Here is a 13,616-nt window from a genome sequence, read left to right on the forward strand (position 1 = left end):
AGGATGGAAATTTCAAAAGACAGGACTATTTTGTGGCTTGCAATGCATCTGGACTGGGCTAGAAGACAGCCTTCTCCATTTACTCCCACATGTGCTGGAGGACTTTGATGTAAAGATGTTCCATCTTTGGATTTCCTGTGCTCAGAAATTCAGGCTACGTGCAGCTGGAGCTGGGCTGGAGCTCAGCTGGCTACAGCCAAGCCTGGTAGTCAGAAACCACAGAGTTTTGACCAATGCCACTATGCTTGTACAGACAAATACATACTCATGCCTATATTTCAGGTTTAGACCTAATTGCACATGCATTAACTGGAATTCATTAAAAATTCTGGCACACATCTGAGCTTTGCATACTTCCCATTTCACGCACATATACAAGGTCTCTTTGTCTTAAGAAAGTTCAGAGAGGTCTCTTTGCTCAGACCCAGTCTCCAAACACAGAACTCTTCTGGGAGTTCAACATGCCCAGGAGTCAAACTGACAGGCAACAGAGAAAGGCCTCCAACTGCTCTGTTGTACTGCCTGATGCCATGCTAAAATGGGGGTAGCAAAGACCAGACAATTATCTCAGAGTTGCTGACCAGGAATCCAGGGACCCAATTAAGTACACGTCCAAAAGTATTATATATATGTATAATGCATTGGAATAAGTGTAAGTAGTTTGGTATCCTTCCCAATCCTTACTTTTCAGCATGTATTGCTTGTAACTGGTGCATGTTCTTCCCGTCAACGATTTCTCAACCAAGAAAAGCAACTAAAAATACTAACTCCCACCATGTTGCAGGAGCACAGCACAACCTTGGGCACCAGGAGCTTCCCAAGAACATCCCCTAGCAGATGGTGTACACTCAGTGAACCATGGATGGGAAAGGGAATCCCCAAGAGATGCAGTGACAGCAAAGACGCTGTGAAGGAGACTGTTTCCGTGTCCTCAGAATCCATTGCCATACTGCTCTAGACTTTTCTCCCCATAGCATTCGAGACCTGAGCATCTTTAATGATTCACACGTCTGAGACTGGGATGAGGCAGGGAGGAAGAAAAAGCACTTCCTAAGTTTGGAGAGAAATCCCTGAGACACCAAGGGCCTACCCCTAGTCTCTAGGATGTGAGATGAACAGGACTAGTTGCAGAACAACAGTGTAGGCACACCAGCACTATTATATGAGCAGCAGCAAATAAATACCTAACAGACCATTTTCTGCCTCCAGGACCCCAGCTGCTTACTTGCCTCGCTCTGTGCTCTGCAGCTTAGATGTACCACCTCTCTCTGAATCCCCAAGCTCTGCACACCATGTTGCACCAATAATGGTCATAAAGTCCTTTTCAAGTATAAGATCATAAAGCAGAATCACAGCCACTGAAGAAAAAAAAAAGTTCTCTAGGCCCAGAAAACAATAGCTGGACTACATCCAACAGCCTAGCCAAGGTAATATGTTTGCTGCCTCTTTTCTCAGCATCACCTTCTCACAGCTCCGTGCACATGAGCACCAGAGCCTCCAGGACATGAGATATGTGAATGACCTTCTGGACAGCAGGATTGGGCTGACTCCAGTGCCTTCCAGGGCTCCCCAGCTTGTTAATCTGCACAGCACAAACACACACCAAGTTATTTCATAATTTAACAGACACAACGAAGTGGGAGGCAATCTGATAGAAAAAAAAACATAGCTCTCAGGATAAAGAAAAGGGGCTCTCTCATGTTAGAAATGCCTGTGGTTTGGTTACTAGACCAGATTTGTGAATCATAACTTTAAGGGGACTTTCACTGTAATCAAATGCTCAGGTGTTCCTCAGCATCAGTAACCCCATCTGAAGTGAGACTTGGATAAATGAGCAAAAAAGTGCTGACATTAAAAATGATGCACTGCAGTGAGTCACTCCATTAGCAACCTCTGTGCAGTGTTTGGTAGACAGAGAAGGGCTGTCCCATCTGGTAAGTGACTCACAAAATAAAAGAACGTAATACAGTAGTGATCAATCACAGAGGTGAATAAGCAGCAGCAGTTTTGTCCAGAGGCTGAGTAACATACTCAGCTACACATCAATGATCCATGCTCCTGCTTCTTTCCACTCAGTTAACTGAGGGCTATATTGTCTAAGCTCATTGTATCATGCAGCGCCTTACCTAACAGGTGGAGATCAAAGAGCAGAAGGAGAGGACTTCAGACAGTCCACATAACTCTTTCTTGCCAAACCCTTTTGCCCGACTCCAGATAACCCTGCAGAAGATCACAGGAAAGGAATTGTACAAATTCCACCTGAAGAAAGACTGCTGGCAAAGCCAATAAAAAATAATTTGAACCCAAAGTAGTAGCTCCTATCATCTCTTCTAAGAATAATGGACAGAAAAATCCATCCTTTCACTTACTTGTGGATTCCCAGCCCTGTCCACATCCCAAAGATCGTAACTATCCCAGTTGTGCTGAAATATGGCTGAAGCATTCTCAGTGCAACATTCTTCAGTTCAGAGATTGAGTCAGAGCCCAGCTTCCTCCCCTCCCCAGCTGTGCTAGCAGGGGAACAAAGTGACCAGCAACAGGGACAAGTCAGTTTTTCTACCATAGAAAAATCATGTACTCTCTGCTGGGGAGGGAATATGCTTTTACCCCTTAAATGCTGTTGCACAGCGGATTGGAAAGATGCTGTCAAAACAGAAGTTACATCAAGTAGAATCTTGTAACTGTGGCCATTCACAAGCACAGCAGGTAAGGCATAGTCAGGACGTCAATGTTCATGGACATCCTGCAAAGAACCTGTTGTTTGGGTCCCACAAGCCATGCTGCTTGCTGCCCTGGCACCCACTCTGTGAAAGCTCTTCTGAAAGAAAGAGCTCGAGAAACACACCTCATAACGGGAAGGGGGAGAGGTGGCTGGGCAGGTGGGCACTGCTTTGAGATGATACAAGTTCCTTTCATGGTGCTCATACGCTGCAGGTGTTTAATAGCTCCGTGCAACATAGGAAGACTCACCCAGGGAAGAGAAGTGAAATCAAAGATTTTTTTTACTAATAATTCCTTTGCTCCCTCCTAAAGGAAAACTCACCATTATATACCACATGAAAGCAACATCCAAACACCAAAAAATAAAGAGAAATTCAGGACCCAGAGCCAAATTCTTTAGCTTTGAAAGGTTGACTCTTCAACCTCAGTAATTTTTTCCTCCTTTTAAGCCATGCAAATACAGATAAAAATATCCTAACAATACTTAGAAAACCTTTGCAGTGCTTGTGTCTGGGGTGATCACATTATTCATACGTTAGCTGGCTTTAAGTGAATAGTGCAGCTCATTCAACTGATTTCTTATTCAACTTTCATACAGCAGAACATAATGGCACAGTGTGTCATAAACCCTCTAGAATACTATTTTAATGTCTTCCCCAAATATTTCTAACCTAGCATTACAACGGTTGCTTACAACTATAGAGCTAAATTTCTTGGAATGCATGAACCCAAATTTGCTGAACTCAGAAAAAGTCTCAAGATAACCTAAAAAGCAAGAAAAAGCCATTTTTCATGCTTAAGGACTGCATTCACTTCAGAATTTCCAAGGATAATGATGTTTTCACCCTTCAGTAGAACACCACAGCCAGACCCAGCTACAGTGATGCTGTAACCCATAACATCTGATGTTGTAGTGGGGTGTTCTGGGGAAGACACCTCAAGGTCTCTTCCATTCCATTTTCCACCCTCTCTATCCCCTAAATCCATTCTGGTGCTGTCCTGGTTTCAGTTAGGACAGTTATTTTTCCCTCCTAGTAGCTGGTAGGGTGCTATGTTTTGGATTAGGATGAGAAGAGTGCTGATAACATGCTGATGTTTTAATTGCTGCAGAGCAATGCTTACACTATGCCAAGGACTTTTCAGCTCCTCACTCTGTCCTGCCAGCGGGCAGGCTGGGGGTGCAGCAAAAGCTGGGAGGGGACAGACCCAGGACAGCTGACCCAAACTGGCCAAAGGGGTATTCCATACCATCTGACGGCATGCTGAACAATATATAGGGGTGGCTAGCCGGGGTGGGGGGGCCGGCTGCTCAGGGTTGGGCTGGGCATCGGTCAGCGGGTGGTGAGCAATTGCATTGTGCATCACTTGTTTGTACATATTATTATTATTATCATTATTATTTTCTATCTTAATAAACTGTCTTTATCTCAACTCACAGGCTTCACTTTCCCATTTCTCTCCCCCATCCCAGAGAGGGAGGGGGGAGGGTGAGCGAACGGCTGTGTGGTGTTTAGCTGCCAGCCGGGTTAAACCACAACAGGTGCAAAGGTGTAGGATAAGGGCTTATTAAGCCTCTTTTTTTTTTTTTTTCTTTTTTTTTCTTTTTTCTTTTTTTTTTTTTTTTTTTTAGCACTAACACTACAGAGCAATACCTTAGCTTGGAAGTTAACCTGTTAGCCCAAGCTCTTCCACTGCACATCAGTGCCTTCAATCTGTTAATTAGACAGGAAAAATCTTAACTACTCTCCTTTACCTGGACAAACTCTCACTTTGGTAGATGCCTGAGCTAACTTTAAAGAGTTGAAAGAGTTGCACAAAAGGCAGCTCCAAATGAGGTTCCTGTCTATTGCAAGAACAGTCACCAGTATGTGCTCTAGACAACATTTCAAAGACAGACAAAAGTCTGAGTTCCAAGAGAGCTGACATGGCCCAATTTTATTTCAACCTTCAAGAAACCCCAGCATGCACATTATTTCTACCTTTTGACTTAATTCAGAGAAATCCACCCCTTCATTTCCAACCAAAGTTTATAGTTCAGAGCAGTTTCAGCTTGGGGCCACATCCTTGAGGGTGCTGTGATATAATCTCCCTGTGAAGTGATGAGCTGAGTTCAAAAGTTGTTGGCCTAAGGGCAGTATTTCCGTTAGTAGAGTATGGAAGGAATCACAACTATATAACACTACAACCTCTCCTGGGCCTGCATTGCTCTAACCTAGGTTACACGCAGCCTTTGAAACCAATCAAATTATCTTCTGACTTTTCTCAACATAATGAAATCAAGTCCCAGAGACTTTCAACAGACCAAGTCTGAAGAACACCTGTGTCGGTTTAGGATCTCCAGAGTTTAACTATTCAAACCACATTTTTTCAGCTCTTATGTAGTAGCAGCACATTTGCTCTTCTCCATCACAAAACATGTGAACACCATTCAGTCAATTATTTTAGGATACTGAAGCAGGTTAACAGAAAGTATATATCAGCATATCATCTTCAGGTAGAAATTCTATGTTTTTATTCATTTTTTGTTGGCAACTGTCTGCAGAATTATTAAGCCCCCTTCCTTTCCAATTCTTTCAGCTAAAAACAAGATCATTTGGATGCTGTACAGCATTAGTCTGAGCAGCAATAATCCCAAATGAGGTCAAAAATAGTATAATACTCCCAAAAGAAAAGTCAGACCAGTTATGTATCAACTACTCTGTCAGCTAACTAAAAGTAAAGGCTTACTAAAGGTAAGCCTCCTGGTCTTTAATGCTTTGGTTATAATAATTCTGCCTTCAAAAGATCATTAAACCACAAGGAAGAGGACAGGATACTTAAATGTAATGTTGTAGCTGGAATTCTTTCATCTTTTACCTAACACAAGCAACATAATCACTAGAATGCAGTTGCACTTCAAAAAAATGGCTTAAAGAAAATCTTTAAAATGTTAGCGACCTCAACACAAGTGTACAAAATTTACAGGAAAAGCTTCAATTAAAGAAATTTTTGCCTAGCCAACCCCAAAAGATCCCAAATTTACATCCAAATCCACCACCACTTCATCAAACACTTAGTTCCTTATACCTCAGATCTGACAATAGCTGTTCATAATCACTTTAATTTTTTTTTTCAAGAATTTAATAGTGAAAATAAGCATCAAAGTCTGAAGACCAGTCTGAATGTGTTTTAGCAATTTAGTTCACGCTAAAGGAAGATAAAATACAAAGAGGAATATGAGTCTGTACATCTCAAAAATAACCTGCCATCATTTACAAACCATCATTACCTGGGTCGCAGACTTCAAAGGACTTTCGGAGTTTTCACCAGATTCTGAGTTGTTGCTTTATTCTAATTCATTAAATAGGATGATACCTTTGAGTCATCTAAAAAGTCAAACAGAAAGAAAAGGTGAGTTTCAGCTCACTGCAAGTCTGATTGTTGAACATTTTCAGGTGGTCTTATTACCTCATGGCCTAAGCCAACTAATTGCTTTGAGTCATTGAACAGTAATTGGTTTGTTGTCCATAGCTGTGCATCAATGCTGCAGAACTGTATTGATAATACAATAAAAGTCTATGAAATCCATGGCCTTACTGTGGTGAACAGTACCTTTTAAACAGATACTTGCTTCCATTATATATATTTTAAAATATATATATATATTTCTTACATCATTGTAAGTGCATTAAAAATACTTAGCAAGCTGCAGCAGAGTGAATGAGCAGAAGCTGGGCAATGGTTCCCTTCCAGGGAGTGATTTTAGAAAATACTTTTTCTGAAGTTTATCTACTGGAAAGTTTCAAAGACATTGTAGTTTCTTTGCCTGAAATCTTATATTTAAGGGATTCCATCACTAATTTTTTTCTGGTTTAAGACAACAGCCAAAGTTACAGAAGACAGAACAGCTCTCCACAGATTGTTCACCACGAAAACAGGCTTCCATAAGCACTTGTATGCAGCCACATCTGAGTCTGAGTTGTGCTCTGGGTGGACGTTGTTATCAGAAAGCCTTCTATAGTGAAGAAGGTGAAACTGTCTTTCCAAAATGATGCTAAGTCTTGACTTTGCTATGAGCAGTAAATGCAGACTGTGGTTACAGGGCTGAGCATTGCCCTCATCAGGGTATCAGGAGCATTTCTCTCTGCTCACACAGGTGAGGGAGGAAAACCCATTGAGAAGATGTGCCTCAACTCCAGGTGACACCTCTCACCTTGCATTCAGCAGACAACCCCAAAGAAAAAACACTTCTGGCCTTAATGCACTTACTACACAGGCTGCATCTCCTCAGCAAGAGGTGAAATTACACAAAAGTTGGGCTGAAGTACATTTAGCTCACAACTATGCTTTGCCATGAAAAGGCATCATCAATTCTAGCAGAATATGTCTCAGATACAGATAACTTCTTTCAGAAAGTTTCAGGTATCTGTAAGACTGCAGGGCCATGGCCTCTGCCTTAGAGTTTCGTGTAAGTCAACCTAGAAGAAGGCTCTGTTGTTTTATAACTCTCAAGAGACATGGATGCCTGGGCTCCCTTCATGGCTGACAAGGACTTGCTTCTGTAATAAATGCAAACTCCAAACCCTGCTGCATCACCCGAGATGAAACCCCCCTTGTCTCTGCACTCCTTCCAACCCCTTCAAGCTTGCTGCAGTAGGACCATACCCATGACAAGAAACCAGGATTTATTCCTCCCAGCACTGCCACCCTTTCTGCACAGGACAGCAGCACAAAGCACACAGAAAGCACTCACTTGGGGTGATCACTTTTGCATTCCCCAGTGCTAACAAAACACAGTCTGAGCACACCCACCTGGAGCTAGCCTCCAAAAGAGAGAGCCTGCAAAGCACTGAGCTATATAATGAAACCTTGGCATATCCTGTTCACACCTGGCACCTGCTCCAAGAGCAAAGACTCGAGGTCTCTAAATCCCCCACCTGAGGTGATTAATTAGGTGATTATTCACACACAAAGCTTAATCCCCAAGCCATGGAGACCTGTGGGAGTTCACTGACTAATGACCAGCAAGTTGCTACCCAGAGCATCCCCAGAGATTAATTATATACCAGATCTGCTCAGATTATAGACCTGATTTACAACACTGCTTGGTATTAAGCATGCCTAACACTTTCTATTATACAGTTTAACGTTGAGTGTTTGTGCTGAAGTGTTTACATGGCTGCTTCAGGAGGCATCTTTGGAGAGCATTTAACGTCAGACATGTTAGTGGCTTCCAGGGGGGAGAAAATTAAAACAAAACAAAATAAAACAAAACAAAATAAAATAAAAGAAAATAAAATACTGCAAAGATATTGGCTTGGTCTTTGGTGCCAGATCTGAGGTGAGTTTGTGTAGGATTAAGCTTTTATTTGAAGACCTCTAGCACACCCATGCTGTGGTATGGGTGACTAGAAAGAAGTCATCTTTCTCCATAAGTGTGTTCTTTGCATCACTACATGAAGATCCACATTTGTAATTTTGGTCATTTCGTCTGCTACAATACCCCAAGGACCATGTTCTCAGGTAGACCTCATGGTAACTCCCTGCTGGGCCTGGGCGTGCTGGAGGAAGAGGAAGCACCTCCTCTTTCAAATGCAGAAGTGACATAGAAGTGAAGGGAAAAAGTGCCTCATTGTTCCTTCTTCCAATCTCTCTACTCAGGAAAAGCCTTATTTTGTTAGTTGCCATCCCCTTCCACCTGTGGAAGAATACTGATGACACAAGCAGATGGTTCACACATGTATCAGTACCCATGCCTTGTGTAAGTGCTGTCCTGCTGGCACAGCATGGCAGGAATCAAGCAGAGTTGTCTGTGCAGGCCAAGGCAACCCACCAGGTCAACACCACCCAGTGTCACATGGATGTGGAAGGCATGAACATCAAGAGATGATCCACAGCAGTAAGCCTCCTCTGCATGGGTTAACCTCTGGGTCCATAAACCACAGTACGAGCCCTCATTAGACACTCTGAAGGAGTTTCACTTCTTGACTTGCCCAAATCAATACACCAGGAGCAGGATCAAGGTGTTTGCTGGATTGTAACAGAAATTTTGGCATGGCAGAATGGGTCCACACTGCCTGGCAATTCTGTTTCAGGCTGTGCTTGGCTGATGTCCACATGTTGGTGCATAAAATACTTGCAAAGAGAGAAGAGCCCAAGCTGTTAGCATGATCCATTAGGCTGAGGCTTGTAAGCAAGTGTTGCCATGAGACTATTCGGAAAGGTAAGATAACATCTGTAGCACAGAGGCTGTTTCACTGATAACATGGATTACAGACTGTTGCAGTCGTCTATCACTTAGAAGTTACGAGTCTGCAGTAGGGAGCAGTCTGAAAAGCCAGACCTGTACATCAGGGATTTCCCCAATAATAGGATTACTCATCAAAACAGCACAAAGGAGCCAAGCTGAATGTCTTCTCACAGGCAGGAAAAAATGACACAGAGTTAGTGGGCATGCACAGGTGCAAAACTGCAGCTTCATTAAAGCTGTGCCTTCCAGTTTCCTAGGGATCTGGATTTCCTCAGGCCTCTGCTGTACTATTTAACCACAGCCACCACCTCTGAAGAGCTAAGGGAGGTGAGGGGGACATCCAGGGGACAGAGCAGTGTCCACAAACAAGCCATTATCCATCTGCAGTGCAAGGCAGAGATAAACGTCTTCATGTAGAAGACAATTTATTCCATGAAAAGGATTCCTTCAGCCATATGGGATGGCTGTATTGAAAAATGTTGGGATTCCAGCCCAAAAAGGTGTCACAAGCCAAAGCATACTCAACTGATTAAATAGATGAGGCAACTCCATCCAGAGCTATGGTTATACGTACAGTGCACATCAGATGGAGCAGGCAAATATAAGGACCCTACATTTATTTGATCTTCTAACTTCATCATAAACTCCTTCAGTCAGGAAGGACAGATTCCCAGAAATACACTTGAACATCACTCACTCAAGCGTTTTACATCTTCTGGTATTGGTTTTTGGCCTCTGTTGATGGCGGGTCACAGGACTGGGCAGACCACCCTTCTCATCCAGTAACAGGATCGAGTCAGCAAATTAGAAATTGGATTTGGGGGAAGCTGGTTCTATTGGATGGTCTTGCTGATAGCCTCCCTGGCTTCAAAGCTCACATCTGTCTCATGAGCTGGGGGACGGTTTCTAACTTTAGTTGACCCAAATTACTCACAGCCTTTCTATGCAGCACGCCGCAACACTGAATGTTTGCATTGTGCCTTTGATCATTGCACCGCTGAAATAGGCTGGCCTGCACGACTGTGCAAAAACAGCTTTACAGGCTAACACATTGGTGATTCAGCTGTCCTTAACACAATTATTCTGTGATTGGAGTGTCAGAGGAGGAAGATGAGCACAAAACTAGTTTTATTGGTTTGTTTGTTTGTTTGCAAGATGCTGAGTTTCTGTGCATTCTTATCACATCTAAGAGCAATTCCTCACCTAAAGGAGGAATTGTCCAGGCCATATTCTGGTTCTCCATAAGATGGTCCTGTAGGTAGCAGAAGCAAGCTTTTCTGAAGTCTTAGTTTTATATATATATATACATATATATATTTATATATACATATATGAGAAGTCCCACAGTCTGCCCCAGCCCTTGACTAACCTTTAACATCATCAGGGACAGGACACTGGTCCACTCTTCCTTTGTATCCTAAAATATTTCCTAAAATCTCTCTGTCTCTTATTCCCTCAACAAACATGCACACTCTGTAAATGCCAAATTAATGTTGTTACATACAAAAGAGATGGTTAGGACTAGAGAATTTATGCTGGAAGTCAGGATTTTAGTGACTCATTTGAGGGAGTTAACACATTAAGTATATACTACAGTTGTATTCTTGCTGGGCAGAGCAAACAGCTCTTCTTCAGTACTGGACTGATTTTTGGTCATTGTCTATACTTGCAACGCCACTAACTTGGTTGAAATGGTAGGAAGATAACTGTAAAATTCTTGGGAGGACTTGGGACTTTCACTTTTCTTATTGCAAAGAAAAGTGAAACTCAAGCAAAAAAAATACAGCATCTGAGAAAAGGGTAGGGCCATTTTTAACCACCACAAATTAGCAGAAGACGGCACAATTTGAGCTCTTGACTATTCATAGATGTGACCCTTCTAAAAAGTAAGAACAGGGAGAAGAGGTGTTTTGGATTTTTGTTAAAAGAAGAAAAAATTAAAAACCCTTAAACAGCAGGATATTATGTACCTGCTATTAAATTCCATCTGGCACTAACCCTTCAGGCAAGTAACAAGCCAAGACAACCATTTTTGGGAAAAAAAAAAAAAAGACTGATTTTAGCAGAAGCTGTAGAAGCAAAATTTGTTTGAACTGTTTCTGCACATCTTTACATCATGCACTTGCAATTTTTAAAACTATTTTAAAACAGGGTGGTAAACGTGTTAAATAGGTCACTCCCTGTGTCCAGCGCAGAGATAAGAGGCTGTTTATATCTCCAACTGCAGAACTTCAGCTCTTGAGCTCAACTGGTAACTGCTTACACGGCAGGTCTCCAGTGCTTGCCCAGAAGGCAAATGTTACAGTCAGAGGAAATAAATAAATCTGACTGCTTTCGTGTTTAGCCTTGCTCCAGCACACCAATACTGCTATATATGGCAGCCCCGAAGCTCTGGTACAGGGACCACAGAGGAGCACGTGATGAGATGGAGAAGCAGTCCAAAAAAGTTAAAGCATCAGACAAAGAGGCAAACTGGGTGGTTTTGCAAGAGTAAGCTGGGAAAAAGAAGGTGACGTTTCTGCTGAAGAGGACTTAGGTCTTGCTGCTGCTCACAGATGTGACACACAGTGACACGTTTTGACTCAATGTGGGGTAGGCACAGCCTTGGGATGCACTAAATAAAATATTCAGGCAGATGCATGTGGTCAAGGAGCAGGCAGAAACTGAACAAATGCTGCCCTGAGTCTGCCTCCCCTTGTCCTCGAGGAGAGGGACCTGGTATTACTGATATTACAGGCTGTGACATGGTAAAGATTTCAGATATCCCAGGGTCACATTATTTTCTCTACATTATGGTTTTATAACACAAGGGAGTGAGGGAGATGAATCTAAATGTGCTCTGACACTTTTTTGCAGGACGTGTCCTGCTCCCTTTGGGAGCCACAGGAGTTCATGATGGGAGATGCAGGGAAAATGCTCAAGGGGTTGGGCCTCTACCTGCAGGCTACAAGGAACTGCTCCAGGGTGGTTTGGCCCCTCCAGGCCTCAGAAAGCCTTGGAGGTAAAGCAAGGCCCCTCAACAAGCAGGCAATGTGCCCACCCTGGGTACATCCTGCCAGTGCCTTTATAATGGCAGTGCCACCAGAGCAGGGACGGCCAGAGCTTCAACACTGCTGAGGTGCCAAAAACTAGTGCTGGAGCTCCTTCAGTGCTAGTGGTAATTCAGTTCAATTAAGCATAGTTAAACTCCATTTAGGCTGAATTTCCCCCAGAGCAGGGGCTCTGTATGAGCCAGAGGGAGCAAGGGAGATCTTTCCAAGGTCTGAGGCCTGCCTGCTGAAAAACAGATTTACAGCTCCGGCTTCTGTGGTCTGGAGAGAGTAACAAAAGATGGGAAGAGGGGGAGGGAAGAGCTTTCCAACATGTAAAAGATAATACGAAAATGAAGATTGTAAAACTCTTCTATCTACTGGGGATAGACTAATAGGCTTAAAGTGCATTAAGGCCTAATGCAGGCCTCCCTAGGGACAGCTTTCATGTGCTCAGGAAATGAAAGCGCTGGGATACACCACCTGGAGAAGGCAGTGGAGCCTCAATCTTCTGAAGAGCAGCATGAGCAATGAGTCAAATGCTGTTGAGCCCAAGATAAGGGATTAGATTAGATTAGATATGTACAATCCCATATACCCTTCCCAAGAGCCATATTTCATAACAGTCCAGAGCCACATTTCAGCAGTGTTTGCTATCCTGCAGAAGTGTTTTTACATCCAGTTGGGACTGCTCCTACATCTAAGCTGTACTAAGGGCTCAAGAAGACTGACCAAGACCAAAAAGACTGCGAGCCCCACAAAGACAGAGGATTGTAAAACAAGCTCTCTTCTTTCTCTTCCCTTTTGCCTCCCAGAGGCACCATTTAAAACCTGATCCCTAAGCCCAAGTCTGTCCACAAAGGATCCAGAACTCACATTGGTTTGGAAACCTCTTAGACTTCACTGGAGCAGCTGCCATTTTAGAGAAGGAGAGCGTTGCATCAGCCCTTCTGCAAACTCCATGGCTTCTCCTTTGCCAGCCAAGAGCTAATTCTTCCATAGGACATATTGCAGCACAGACCTCCAACATGGAGACTGAAGGGTTCCAGGTGATGGCTGAAACGAGCCCGTGAGATCCTTTTTGGAGAAGCAGGAAAACAAAGGATATGGTGACTAAGTAAGAACAAGGAGTTAGATCAATAAATCCTCTCATCACATGCGGCTCTGCCCAGCATAAAAATATTACAAAAAACTATAAATAAATAAATAAATAGAGGAAGGCCTGTGGGTGGTGAATGCTGTTCTTGGTCTTCACATCTCTTCTGTTCCTCTGCTCTTTTGTTCCTGCTTTTGGGCACAGCAAGAGAAGTGTGGAAACAAATCAAGAAGCAGTCGTACACAGGAGGAGCGAAACCTCAGACAGCAGCTAGCAGAGAGCAGAACATATGTTTACTGTCATCTTCCTCCTCGCGTTTGAAAAGCCACCTTACTTCCAAGGGGGAGAAAAATCCTTTTGCCAGTCTCTCGGAAGAGAGGAGAGCACCTCCTCAGCTGGGTGCTGGCTCAGCTCACAGCGGGGGGTCATTTTCCTTCGTCTGTGCAATCCTCCCAGCGCCCTGATGGAGCCTGTGATTAATTCATCTCTTTGCTCGAGTTCAGCTGTTCCTCACTCATTTTGTGGAAGTTGTTCCTCTCCT

The 13,616-nt window shown here is 43.2% G+C and overlaps 1 long non-coding RNA gene across 2 annotated transcripts; it reads right to left on the reverse strand.

The window, feature by feature from the left end:
* Positions 1-1,383: 1,383 nt before the first annotated feature.
* Positions 1,384-7,589, reverse strand: LOC118168484. 2 transcript variants are annotated; one of them, XR_004751591.1, is made up of 4 exons: positions 7,513-7,589; positions 5,990-6,086; positions 4,374-4,433; positions 1,384-1,582 (listed from the first exon to the last, which is right to left on the reverse strand). It is a non-coding gene; the product is annotated as an uncharacterized LOC118168484 (long non-coding RNA). The 2 variants fall into 2 exon arrangements; XR_004751592.1 differs by lacking the exon at positions 1,384-1,582 and adding an exon at positions 2,617-2,818.
* Between the last annotated feature and the right edge of the window lie 6,027 nt (positions 7,590-13,616).

Source organism: Oxyura jamaicensis, chromosome 5, assembly GCF_011077185.1.
Source record: "Oxyura jamaicensis isolate SHBP4307 breed ruddy duck chromosome 5, BPBGC_Ojam_1.0, whole genome shotgun sequence".
Taxonomy (NCBI): Eukaryota; Metazoa; Chordata; class Aves; order Anseriformes; family Anatidae; genus Oxyura; species Oxyura jamaicensis.